The following is a 12447-nucleotide window of genomic DNA, read 5'->3' as shown; positions in this document are numbered from 1 at the left end:
GTCATTAATGTTGTTGTTGGTTAGCCTCTAGAACTTGATTTTAAACTGTCGCTGAAGACAATACCTATATAAATCACAGGCCATGAAAAAAATCAAGCTGTGACTGACTTGAAAACTTCAGTCCTACTTGCTAGCTTTAATCGTAATGTAAGAAGGTGCTGTGCAGTGCATACTAACTAGGGAGAGAAGTCATCAATGGTCTTCAGCTATGAACTCTATGGGTTACAATAATAACTGGATGGATGCAGGAGGATCTTGTAAGTCCCATTTTTTGGCCAGTGGTAGCTGCTGGGGGAAAAAGAGCTTTTTGCTTTTTGGGTTTTTTTCCCCTGTTGTTTGTTTGTTTATTTGTTTCATGGAGAATACTTAGAAGCTATCTACTCTAGAATATGTGGTCCTACTCCCATGCCCTTACAGGCAGCCCTGGGAGGAAACAGTTTGGTTTCTTATTTGTTTGTTGTAAGAGCACATGCAGTTGGGTAGAAAAATAGCAAGGAGGATAGATGAGAAATTGGAGAAGAGGAAATAGGATGACTTTGATCAAAACACAATATGCACATAAATAAAATTTTCAAATAAACATAAAATCTTCCTATCAATTGTCCTTCCCAGATATCGATGCCTACATAGCTTCACAATTACAAGATTTATGATCTTACATATCAAATATGTGCCATTATCTTAATATCTATTGACTTTAAAACAGGGAAATTTCTCACACTTGTAATTATAAAACACAGATTTTATATTAAAATATAGCATGTAACTGTAAGATCTATCATTATATTTTGTTAGCAATAGTTGAAATGTTACATCATATCTGAATGAAATATTTTAGATATGCCACATACCTTTTCAACAAACTTGCTAAATGGTTTAGGCTACATAAGATCATTCTTGGATTACATGTTTCTTTACATGATAGGGCTTACATGTGTATCCTTTTGGCTAATTCCTTATATGTGTATATCTGACATTCATATATTACCAGAGCTCCCTTACTTCAGTCTACATTTATTTAAGATGATTAGTGTCCTTTGAATGTAAATTAAAGTCTTGTCCTTCCAACTGATATTAATGGGAATACAAGCAAAGGCAGTGGCTGAGGGAAAGAGAGCTGTTTGGATGTCTCTGTATTTGGTGTCTCTGTGTTAGGTTTTCCCTAAAGCCTCTCTTTTACCTCTGTGATTTACTGCCCATGTCTATCCTGCTCCTGCTATCTCTAAACAAGCCTGAGTCTTCCAAGTGGTTAATAAACTTCTTATCTTTTGAATACTGAAAATAAAATAAACTTAATCCTCAGGGTGGTTCAGTCAACAGACCAAGAGCCTTTGAGATGCTACCTTGTGATAGGGGACAAGCCAGGCTTTCTGCCCTGTGTCATTATCAGTCTTTCTCTGGGATGCATGTATGTGTAAGGGCATTAAAGGTGCTTCTTGGAGATAAATGTCAGCAGAATCACAGAGTGAATATTAATTTCAGGATCTTCAAGGTCAGATGTCTGTCCAGGTTCACTGTAACTGAAATGTTTGTTGTTGCTGCTGCTGGGAATGATTTTTAATCTCCCCTTCCCTTTCCAAGCATCAAGGAAGAGGGTAAGAGAAAAATTTCAATATGCACATCCATTTCTCAGAAAGAAAAATTACCATTGGATGGTCTCCTCTGTCAGTTAGGGTGATTATTTTGAATGCCACATAATGATCAAAGTTTTAGGTTTACAGGATCTAATTTAGTCAGAAACAGAAATGAAAATAAAGAAAATCACCGGAAATAGCCAGTGTATGTTCCTGAAAAGCAATGGCTATTTATGTGGGGGAAAAGGAAAGAATAAGTAGAGTAAATAAATAAAGACAATTAAGCATCTTGGGTGAGTCTAGTCACTGATATATAATGAGAAATTAACTAATTACAACACAAGAAAACAAAGGAGAAAGAAAGATGGAGAGAAATTCTAGCCTAGAACTGTAGATAAGGGGAGAAGCCCACTGAGACATAGGGAAGCACTGGAAACACAGTAAAGGATGAAAGCTCTGATAGTCACTCATGGTAAGAGTATGTTTTCCCTGCCGGTCTTTTCCTACCACCACACCAGCCACATATAATACACTGAGATGCTGTATTTGATATAAAGCTGTTTGCCAGTTACTAATTTCTTATTTTAATGACTCTATTTTAAATTTTAACCCATTTCTACTAACCTAAGCATTTCCATGTGGTCTCATCTTACCAGAGAGAGGGACCAGACTTCTGTTCTCTCAAGTCTCTCCATGTTGACTCCTCTTTACTATTCCTCTCTGCCCCTTGTCTGCTAGTCCTGCCTATCTTGCTTTCCTATTGGCCAACAGTGCTTAATTCATTAACTAATAAGAGAAAATATTTACAGAATGACATTTCCCATCACACTCACCCACTCTACACAACTGTGCATGCACACTGGCCCAGAGGTCAGCACTCAAGAGATCAGCTGTGGAGGTCAGCCACATAGGCAGCGTTGTTGAAGTCCCCCTAGCCTTCCATCCCTATAAGCTGAAGGACCTCATAAGGCTTGTAAATCTTTCTGTCTCTTCATCACCACACCATCATTCTGGGTAAGGCTGTTCATCTCTTCCTTTGGTTTCCTGGATATGAAAAATTCTGCTTCCAATGTCTACATTTATCACTTTAAATGTACTCTGAATGGTAGGAGGAGCAAAGAATGCTTAAAGCCATCAATTCTATCATGAGTCTTAAAGGATAGGAGAGACACAGTATTTTAAGGCCTTATATGTTCACCCTTCAGCTATTTTAGCACCCCTCCCATTTCAGACTCTTGTTCTTGATACTATGTGCTAACTCTTGCCTCTTTGGACTGTTTGCTGGTCCTATGGAAATGCTTTACTTTGAGCTCCTCCAACTATTATAGTCCCTCCAACTTGGTTAATATTTAGAAGGAATTCTATTTTTGTTATGTTCTATGAATAAGTCATTATTCATCTTTATAGCAAGGTAGGGCCTGTATGAACTCCATCTTATCAAATAAGGTAATTCAAGTGCATAATCCTTAAAAAAATCTTGACTTTGTCTGCATAGTGTGAAAAAAGTTTATGGATTTGGACCTAGAGTCCCTGACTTCTGAAGGTATACACATTTTTATTAGCCTTTGTTATCAAATATTAGTTGGGTGGGACCTTCTGATATTTCCTATATCATGGTAGTCTGGACCTCTAATGTCTGTGAAACTTATGTTAAGATAAAATATTTCTAACTTTTCCCTTCATTTATAGTACCTTCTAACTATCCAGTTTATCCAAGACAGTTGCTTAGCATTTAAAGGCCAGAAATAGGTAAACAATAAATTGTATCCCCAAAGAGATTGTATCTTTCAAGGTAGAAATTTTTGTTGTTAGGTAGAAAAATCTGCTCCCTGTCTGCAAAAGATTGTTGTTTCCTTCTCTTCTAACAAATGGCAGTGTAGTTTTTTTATAAGAGCAATCTATACATGTCCTTTATAGCTCTATTAAAACTACAAATATCATATATCGATTCCTCCCGTACTGACCACAGTACATGCTGACTTGAAGAAAGGCAGCAGGGTCTGAGTTACATTATCACCATGGGAAACACTCTGGAATGTGCATAAGCTGAAGACACCTGCTTCTCTGGTACTTATCTATTTATAGAGAGCAGAGATTTTGTGTGCAGAAATATGACCCTGATGTATATGAGTCTCAAATCAGTGTGAAGCAAGCAAATGCCAGGAAATATAGCTCTGGAGTATTCTACCTGTGATGCATCTATAGGAACAGAACAATAACTTGCCTCCTCCTATTATGGAAATAAAACAGTGAAAGTAACTCTATGTGGGTATATACAAGAAGGAGGAAAGTCTCAGGTTTTATGTGTAGAAAAATCTCTGCTCTTTTATGAGGGCATATCTTTGCCAGGTGAGATTTATGAACCTAATCCTGATAAGGATTCCTTCTATATCCTGGTAGACATGCCTTTAATACAGAATTGGCTTCCCCTCATACAAAACATCTATTCAAATTCTTCTAAAAGTCCTGGAATTAGGAAGAGAAACATGTGTTTTCCTCTAATTGTCTAGGAAGCTTGCAGAAATCTGGAAATGGTCAAAGAATCCTGCTTCTGTTATCAGTGGCTATAGCTCACAGTTTACTTGTAATGATTTTCCCCCCATGTAACACCCTATAATCTTTTTATGATTATTTGCATTTTGATTATTTATATGCAAATCTGTGAAAAGTCATGTGCATAATATATGTGTGTCATGGACCCATAGTGCACTGTTTTTAATGGCAGAAGGATTTTATTTTAGGTCAGGTGTTTGATTCCTGACACTTTCTTTGACAGCTACTCAAGGGTCAATATTCACTGTTTCTATTTGAAATGAGTGAGGTTCTTCACAGGATTTCAGAAAATTACTTTGAAAATTTATTTTATGACCAGTTTTTGCATATTTGATTTTTACAGGTTGTATCCAAGAGGAGACTTGAACTCATGATCCTCCTGTCTCAGTTTTTCAAGAGCTATCATATTTGATTCAAACTCAACGTTAGACAAGTATTTGGAGAAAAATGTGGGTGGGCATTGAGCTAACTTTGAGTGTCATAAGTGATAACTTTTTTTTTTAATTGGTGGAATACAGTTTAGTTACCCATTGCATTCAACAAAACAAAGCAGCATTGCAATGACAATCCCATACATTATGAAAAAGGAACTCATGTCCTCACAATGTGATGAGAATCTGCCATCATTCAGTGTCCTTTGGAATTACTCATACTAGTTTTATTTGAATTTGTTATCATCTGAAATCTTCATCTAAAAACGAGGCATCTTCCCCCTTTTAATAGCTTGTTCTATAAAGGCCACTGCCATACATTACCCATCAATTTCATTCATATTAATATTTCCTGATTCATCAAATTATCTGTTTTCATTAAACACTATATTTTTCCACCAATAAAATCTTTACCATTTTTCAACAATGGTTTTTGTGAAAGAACTACATTCTCATCTCTATTAACTACACATTAATTGCTAGGTTGAATTCTAGAATTACTATATGTTTAGCCATCTGTCCTTATCATCTACTATAAGGACCTCATAAATCTCTAAGTATCTTGTACCTGTTTAATGTGCTTTGATATCTTTCTTGAAAATATCTACCATAAAATATTCTTCAGAAAGCACGAAAATAAAAATATAAAATACAATTAAACTTCAAACTCAGCTAGTCCTTGTATCTGCATAAATAGACTCACCTGGGGTGATGCATTAAGGTCAGTATAATCAGGTTGGTATAATCTCAAGCAGCCAAAGGCATACAAAACAAATGTCACATGAAATTTGTTAAGTTAAACACTTTATTGGAAACTTAGTTTAACTTCTCAATTTTTAATGTTATACTCAATTTATCTAATTCACAAAATAGCTTATACATCCTTGGTGTAAATGATTTGCAGTCTTGGAGACTGGTGAGGTGCCTCAGTGATTAAGGGCACAGATGACTTGGTACCCACAAGGGAGCTTGAACCTTCTCTAACTCCACTCTCAGGAGAACCAGTACCTTCTTCTCCTTTCCTTGGACACTAGGTATGTACATGGTGCACAGACATGCAGACAAAGCATTCATACGAAGAATAGCTAAATAACAGCATTCAATAAAAAAAAAATACCATGTTTGAAAGCTCCAACACATAATCAGGAATCTCTACCACACTTTTCATTTCTTGTCATTGTTTTAAAAATTGAAATTCAATATAATTTAAATGCTTCTTAAAGATATGTTAAGAGTTGGTATTCTTAGTAAAAATTTTGAGGTATTTTCTAAGCAATGTCTTAGAAATATTAATAATTAGATTACTTCAAATTTAGTGTGACTAGGGTTGTTTTATTCATTATATATATATTATTCTGAAGTAATACATAACTTATATGTTAGACATGTCATACATGTTTATTTTATGCAGCTATATCTCCACACTGTTTATTCATATACCATGACACTACTGAGTGCATCAATCATTAGCAATAACAGACCTATTAAAACTAAAAGCAGAATGAAGGTATGATAATTGTTTTCTCCAAGCAAAACCTTTAACACTTCTGTGGTTTCCCACATTTTTTTCTGCTTCCTCTTTGCCAAATTACCATAATACCTCCTAAATATGTATAGTTCAGTCAAGATTCATTATAGTGATAATTACATTACCAGTAGGCTTTTTGATGTTGCTTTACCCATACAGAATTGAAACAGATTTCATATAAATATCACTAAAGCTGTTAAGTACAGGATTAAAGAACCAAGAGGCAATCAAAGCATGCACTTTATTATCAATAACAGAGAGTCATTTCAAAATGACTTGCATGTAAAACATTCTTTTAGGAAATCATTGAAGTAGATATTTCTCCTTACAGGACAAGAACTTAGTAGGCAAAATCCATTTAGATCACTCAGATAACTGCTTAACTTCCTGTTACCATCTTTAAAACTCACTCCCAAATAATATTTGAATTATTAAACAGATAAAGAATTATCTTCAGATTTCTGTCCTGACTTGAGGGTATATGACTTATAGGTCATTACTTGAATGACAACACACACAATGCCTTTTTAGTTTTTTCAAAATCAGGCATTTCTTTGGTCCTTCAAAAGTAATAGCTGTTAAACTGACAATTTAGGAACATTAGAACTCATTGTGCTTTATAGTCATTTAGAAGAAAAGAACTTTAAATATTCAGATATTCAACTGCATATTCACTGACACTAACATTTGTCTCCATTTCAGATTTCCTGCTGTGAACCATCAGTGTAATGGCTAAAAGACATTAACTCATCCTGTATTCTTAGTCTGTGGCGTGTCTTTAGCCTCCTGAAACATTTTCTTGAAACCCTTCAATTCAAATTCTTGTTTGAGATAAATTAATGGAACCCTCAAGATTTTAGGAAACAGACTCAATAAAATAGCAATAATAATAATGATGACGATGATAATAATAATTTAGGATTTGGGGATTCAAGAAAGCATATTGTAGCCAGATTGTTGAGAGGATATGACATGGGAAAGAAAAAGAATCCAGGAGGAGGCAGTAACTATACATATGTTCTATGACTTCTTGCTCAAATACATAAATAAAAAATAAAAAACTATTGTATTTAACCAGATGAACCAAAAAACTCCGTTAAAATATTCATAACTGAAAATGTGAAAAGGATCTAGTATAAAAACATATCAACTTTATAAAAACTAGTCTTTCATTAAATGTTGAATATGTTCTTGTAGAGGACAAAGGTTCAGTACATGGTAGCTCACAAATTCCTCGACATCTAGGTTCCAGGATCTCAAAAACTCTACTCTGATATCTAATAATATCAGGTCCACACATGGTGTACATACTTACATGAAAGCAAACACTCATAAGAATAATAATAAATAAAAGTTGAAGATGTCTCCAAGGTGGATTCATTATCATTTCGCATCCTAACATAATTAACAATCATGACCATAAGTTACTGATTTTTCAAAATCAAAAGTATCCTGAGATGTTTTAAATTATATTAGTTATGATCATTCACAGAATCATGAACCCAGATGGCAGAAACTATGGCAACACAGCTTCAATTACACATTTATAGATTTGACACACTGCATCCAGCAGAAGGGAGCTCTTCAAGATGCATGTCATAGATTAGGGATAAGAATACCATGCTTTCTGATGGTCACTCTGCCATCTATAATCATTTTGTTTTTGTTCATTAAAGCATGGCTCCCTCTCTCTCTTCTTTCTCTTTCATACCTCTCTCATCTCCTCTCCCTTATATCTCCTCACTATTTTCCTCTCCCGCACATTTTATCCTCCATATGTATTGTCCCTCACATCCTATCCTCAATATGTATTACATGTGATTGTTTTTACTGAAGATGTGACTAATATGTCACTTCAGGGTTAATATTTAACAAGATCTTATTATAACATGTTCTGTTATCCTATAAAACATACAAGCATATATAACCACAAATTTCTGTTCTCAAGCCAAACAGTGACATCTAATATATTTCATTTACTCTACTATAACTATTTAACTTGTCCTTAGACACAGGTGTTACAAAGAATTTCTACAAAAATGCAATATAGAAACTTTAAAATGTAGTTGGTTAGCTGACAGTGATTGATGAGTTACTTGCATAGATTATTCCTCTATCCTGAAGTCATTTCATTATTTGAAGAAATAGGTAACTTGAAATGAGATGGAGAGAAATTAGATGCAGCTTGCCACTAGATTATTGTCCAAGGGGATCAGTAAAGGCTATTAAACACATCTTGGAAATGATGAGCAGTTAAACCCATTAAGTTTCTTGACTGACATACTAAAATGTAATGAAATGGAGGACTGAAGCTATTAACTCTATTGATTTCACATCTAATACTGGTTTTTGAACATTGGTGAACATTTCTTTTAGCTTTTCTCTTCTTTGCAGCTTATATGCACATATTAAATATGTAATACCACATAAATTATATTTCAATATATTTTCTAGATAAACACATGTGTACAAGTATAATTATTTATATGTATACTTACTTTTGTGTATATAAATATACACCCAAAATTCACAACAAACAGTATGTTATCCACATATATAAATAGGCTATGATTCAAAAGAAAAATGCTACATATTTTTTTGAATCTGAATTTATAGCAACTTTATGAAGAATAAACACTTAAAACTTAAGTGAGACCTAGTGTCTTGACACTAGGATAGGAGCTTTATAGAAAAACATCTTACAATTGCTCTTTTAGCTCAATGAATGTTTTGGAATTTTGAAAATTATGTTTAATTGGTTTTAATCTTTGTTATAAATATATGCAAATATATAGGACTGTGATATTTTAACTATAAAAACAGAGAATATCAATTATGTTTTCCCATGTTATAAAAACATAGCTTATATCTTAAGACAATTTAGTATTGAGAGTTCACCCTAGCAAAGCAAAAGTTCTTTGTTGTCTGGCAGAAAGCCAAGCACTTGAAACAAATGCTCCTTGGCAATTTTGATGTCTATTATATCTGCTTGAAATTCTTTTGAAAGTCTATGCCTATGATCTTCCTGGACAGTGCCCAATGACCATAAGCAACATAGACAAATACAACCAGTAAATAAATGGTAATGCCCGGCACTACCCATGGCAACTAGGTCCAAATTAGGGTAGTAGCAAACTGATCTTCCACAAAACCAACAGCATTTAAGACATATACATATCAACTACAAAGCACACAGGCATATTCAAACCTTGATATTCTTATCAAGTTTCTAAAGATATCCGTGACCAATTGTATTAACTAATCATTTGTATTCTCTAACCAATAATGGCTAGAGACATCATATGCTTTGATTTACTAATGATATAATCAACAATTTTACATAAAGACATTCATGCTAAAAACAATTATTGTGTAGCAACATTTCTGCACAACCTATTGTTTCCATTACTAGAGAACCTAGAGAGTATTTTGAGTATTTTCACTGGAAACCCTACGACACCAAGTAGCAGCGGCTACTTCATTTCATTCTCGGGGACTCATACTCAAGAGGTGTATAAAGCCCCACAGTGTAATTCTTTACAATATCTACTCGAAATGGCTGTGAATTCTGCATATCTCATCTTGCTGCTTCCAAAGTCTCAATGAATTTTCTTTTCTTTTTTTATTTAATTTATTATTTTACATGTCCATCCCAGTTCCCTCTCCCTCCGTCCCTCCGTCCCTCCCTCCATTTCTTTCTCACTTTTACCCACTCTGCCCTCTCATATGCACCCTAACTACCCTCCCATCCCCCCACCCCAATTCCATATGTAGGGGAATGCCATCCAGTTGGGGTCATGTAGATCTGACAGGTCACATGAAGTAGGCACTAGGGCTTCTCTCCTGTCGTAGGTTAAGGCAGTTATCCCTCCAAGGGGATGTGTTCACAAGGTCTTTTTGTGCACCAAGGATACATCCTGGCTCCACTGTCTGAGGCCCCTTAGCCTGCTCAGTCCTTCTGGCTGAGACCCATATTCAGGTGGGGCCTGAGTCAGTCCCATGCTGGCTTCCCAGCTATCAGTCTGGGGGCCGTTAGCTCCTCCTTATTCAGGTCAGCTTTCTCTATGTGTTTCTGTGCCTGGCCTTGTCCTCTCCATCTGCATCCCTCTCTCCCTCCCTCCCTCCCTCCCTCTCTCTCTCTCTCTCTCTCTCTCTCTCTCTCTCTCTCTCTCTCTCTCTCTCTCTCCTGTCTTATATTCCTAACCGGACTCAATCTTCCTAGTCACACTTGTCTTCCTCTCCTCCCCCTAGCTTTCTCTTACTTCTTTCTCCATTCACCCCCCACCCCTACTTCCCCTGTGCTCTGGGGGTCTTGTCCCTTCCAGCTTCTGTGACGGACTTTATATGAATCTCTTAGAATACACCTTGTATCCTAGTTCCTCTGGTGGTGTGAATTATAGGCTGGTGATCCTTTGCTCCAAGTCTAAAATCCATATATAAGTAAGTACATACTATGTTCCTCTTTTTGTGACTGGGTTTCCTCATTCGGGATGGTTTCTTCAAGTGCCATCCACTTGCCTGCGAATTTCAAGATACCATTATTTTTTTCTGCAGAGTAGTATTTCATTGTGTAGATGTGCCACATCTTCATTATCCATTCTTCAACTGAGGAGCATCTAGGTTGCTTCCAGGTTCTTGCTATTACAAATATTGCTGCTATGAACATAGTTGAACAGATGTCTTTGTTGCATGGATGTGAATCATTTGGGTATATGCCTAAGAGGGGGATTGCCAGGTCTTGTGGTAAACTAATTCCCATTTTCCTGAGGAACCTCCATACTGATCTCCAAAATGGCTGTAGGAGTTTGCACTCCCACCAGCAGTGGAGGAGTGTTCACCTTTCTCCATATCCTCTCCAGCATGAGTCATCATTGGTGTTTCTAATTGTAGCCATTCTGGCAGGAGTAAGATGGTATCTCAAAGTTGTTTTGATTTGCATTTCCCTGATAGCTAAGGATGTTGAGCACTTTAAGTGTCTTTCAGCGTTTTTGATTTCCTCTACTGAGAATTCTTTCTTCAATTCTGTACCCCATTTTTAATAGGGTTATTTGGTGTTTTGTTAACTAGTTTCTTGAGTTCTTCTTTTTCAAATATATGGTTGGTGAAAATCTTTTCATTTCTTTCTTTCTTTTCTGTTTTGTTTGCTTACTAGGAACTAAATGATTTCACCTATTGTTTTCAATGAGTGGTATGTGAATACACACCTTCCCTCACTTTTCGCTGCATAGCCTCTGTCCTGTTAGAAAGACTTCTCAGTTTACTCTTTCCAGTTCTCAGGTGCACCACTTTAGACAAGAGGAGTGATCCATAACTTTTCATGACATTACTAATCCCAGAATATGTGGAACACTCACTTTTAATACTTTTTTTTTCTGAAAAATTGTCACAAACCACCTAATGAGTGAGGTAAAAAAGCAAGTTCATTTAAAAGAAAAATCTACTTAATGAATCATTGAATGCATTTGGACTATTTTTTTCCCAATCCATTGAGAAACAGACTTCACATTAAAATCTTTCTTTTTAATACCATTTCAAGGACCACAAAGATTTTGAAAACAATCTGATTTTAAAATGAAGGCCAAATCAAGAAAATCCAGGGCATTATTATGCCAGACAAAAGGAAGAAAATTCAAATAAATAAAGGGATGGGTTTCAAGGACAAATAATATAATGTAAAGAAAATCTTTATAGTTACCATGGGAACAAGGAGAACCCCAAAACAGTTTTGCATAGTAGTGAGTCATGGATCATAAAATGTAGGAATCTACTTGCCCATCAAAATATTAAATGCAAATGCAGAGAAAAACATTAGCTGTTACAGAGAAATTTGAAAATTTATGATTATTCAAACACAACTGAAAGATGTGTTTTGATTATGGATTTCATTTTAAAAAATTTATTTATCTTTGATTAAGTAATGATAATGAGAAAAAATAGAAAAAGTGAATTGACAATGAAATCATTTACAAAAAGTTAAAGGACCCAGAATCAGCCACACAATCAACTGCTAACCTAAAGACAATGGGATGAATGCTGCATAAGTGTGTTGTTTATCTGAATAAGCAATCATAATCAAAGATGCTATTGTGTTTTCATTTTCTTCTGTAGATATTAGCAATATACATGCAAAAATCCACTAGGAGATTGGAAACATTTATATATTAAGAATTTATGTCTTTCATTAACTATGAAATAACACGTGCAATTGAAATTTATACAATCTTTCACTTGAAACAAAATTTTATTATTGTACTTTCTTATATATTAAAATTATTATCTCATATAACACTATAAACAGTGCAGATTCTTTTGTCTTTTTAACTATACAGATACATATGTGTTTGTTTTGAGAAAGCAACGT

The 12447-nt window shown here is 35.1% G+C and overlaps 1 protein-coding gene across 1 annotated transcript in view; it reads left to right on the top strand.

The window, feature by feature from the left end:
• Window positions 1–12447, top strand: part of Dcc (DCC netrin 1 receptor) — a 538940-nt gene that overhangs the window by 257132 nt on the left and 269361 nt on the right. The window lies entirely within an intron of this gene.

The sequence above is a fragment of the Phodopus roborovskii genome, unplaced genomic scaffold (genome assembly GCF_943737965.1).
Source record: "Phodopus roborovskii unplaced genomic scaffold, PHOROB, whole genome shotgun sequence".
NCBI classification, from domain to species: domain Eukaryota; kingdom Metazoa; phylum Chordata; class Mammalia; order Rodentia; family Cricetidae; genus Phodopus; species Phodopus roborovskii.
The sequence above is the reverse complement of the archived record's forward strand: the minus strand, read 5'-3'. Positions and strand labels throughout refer to the sequence as shown.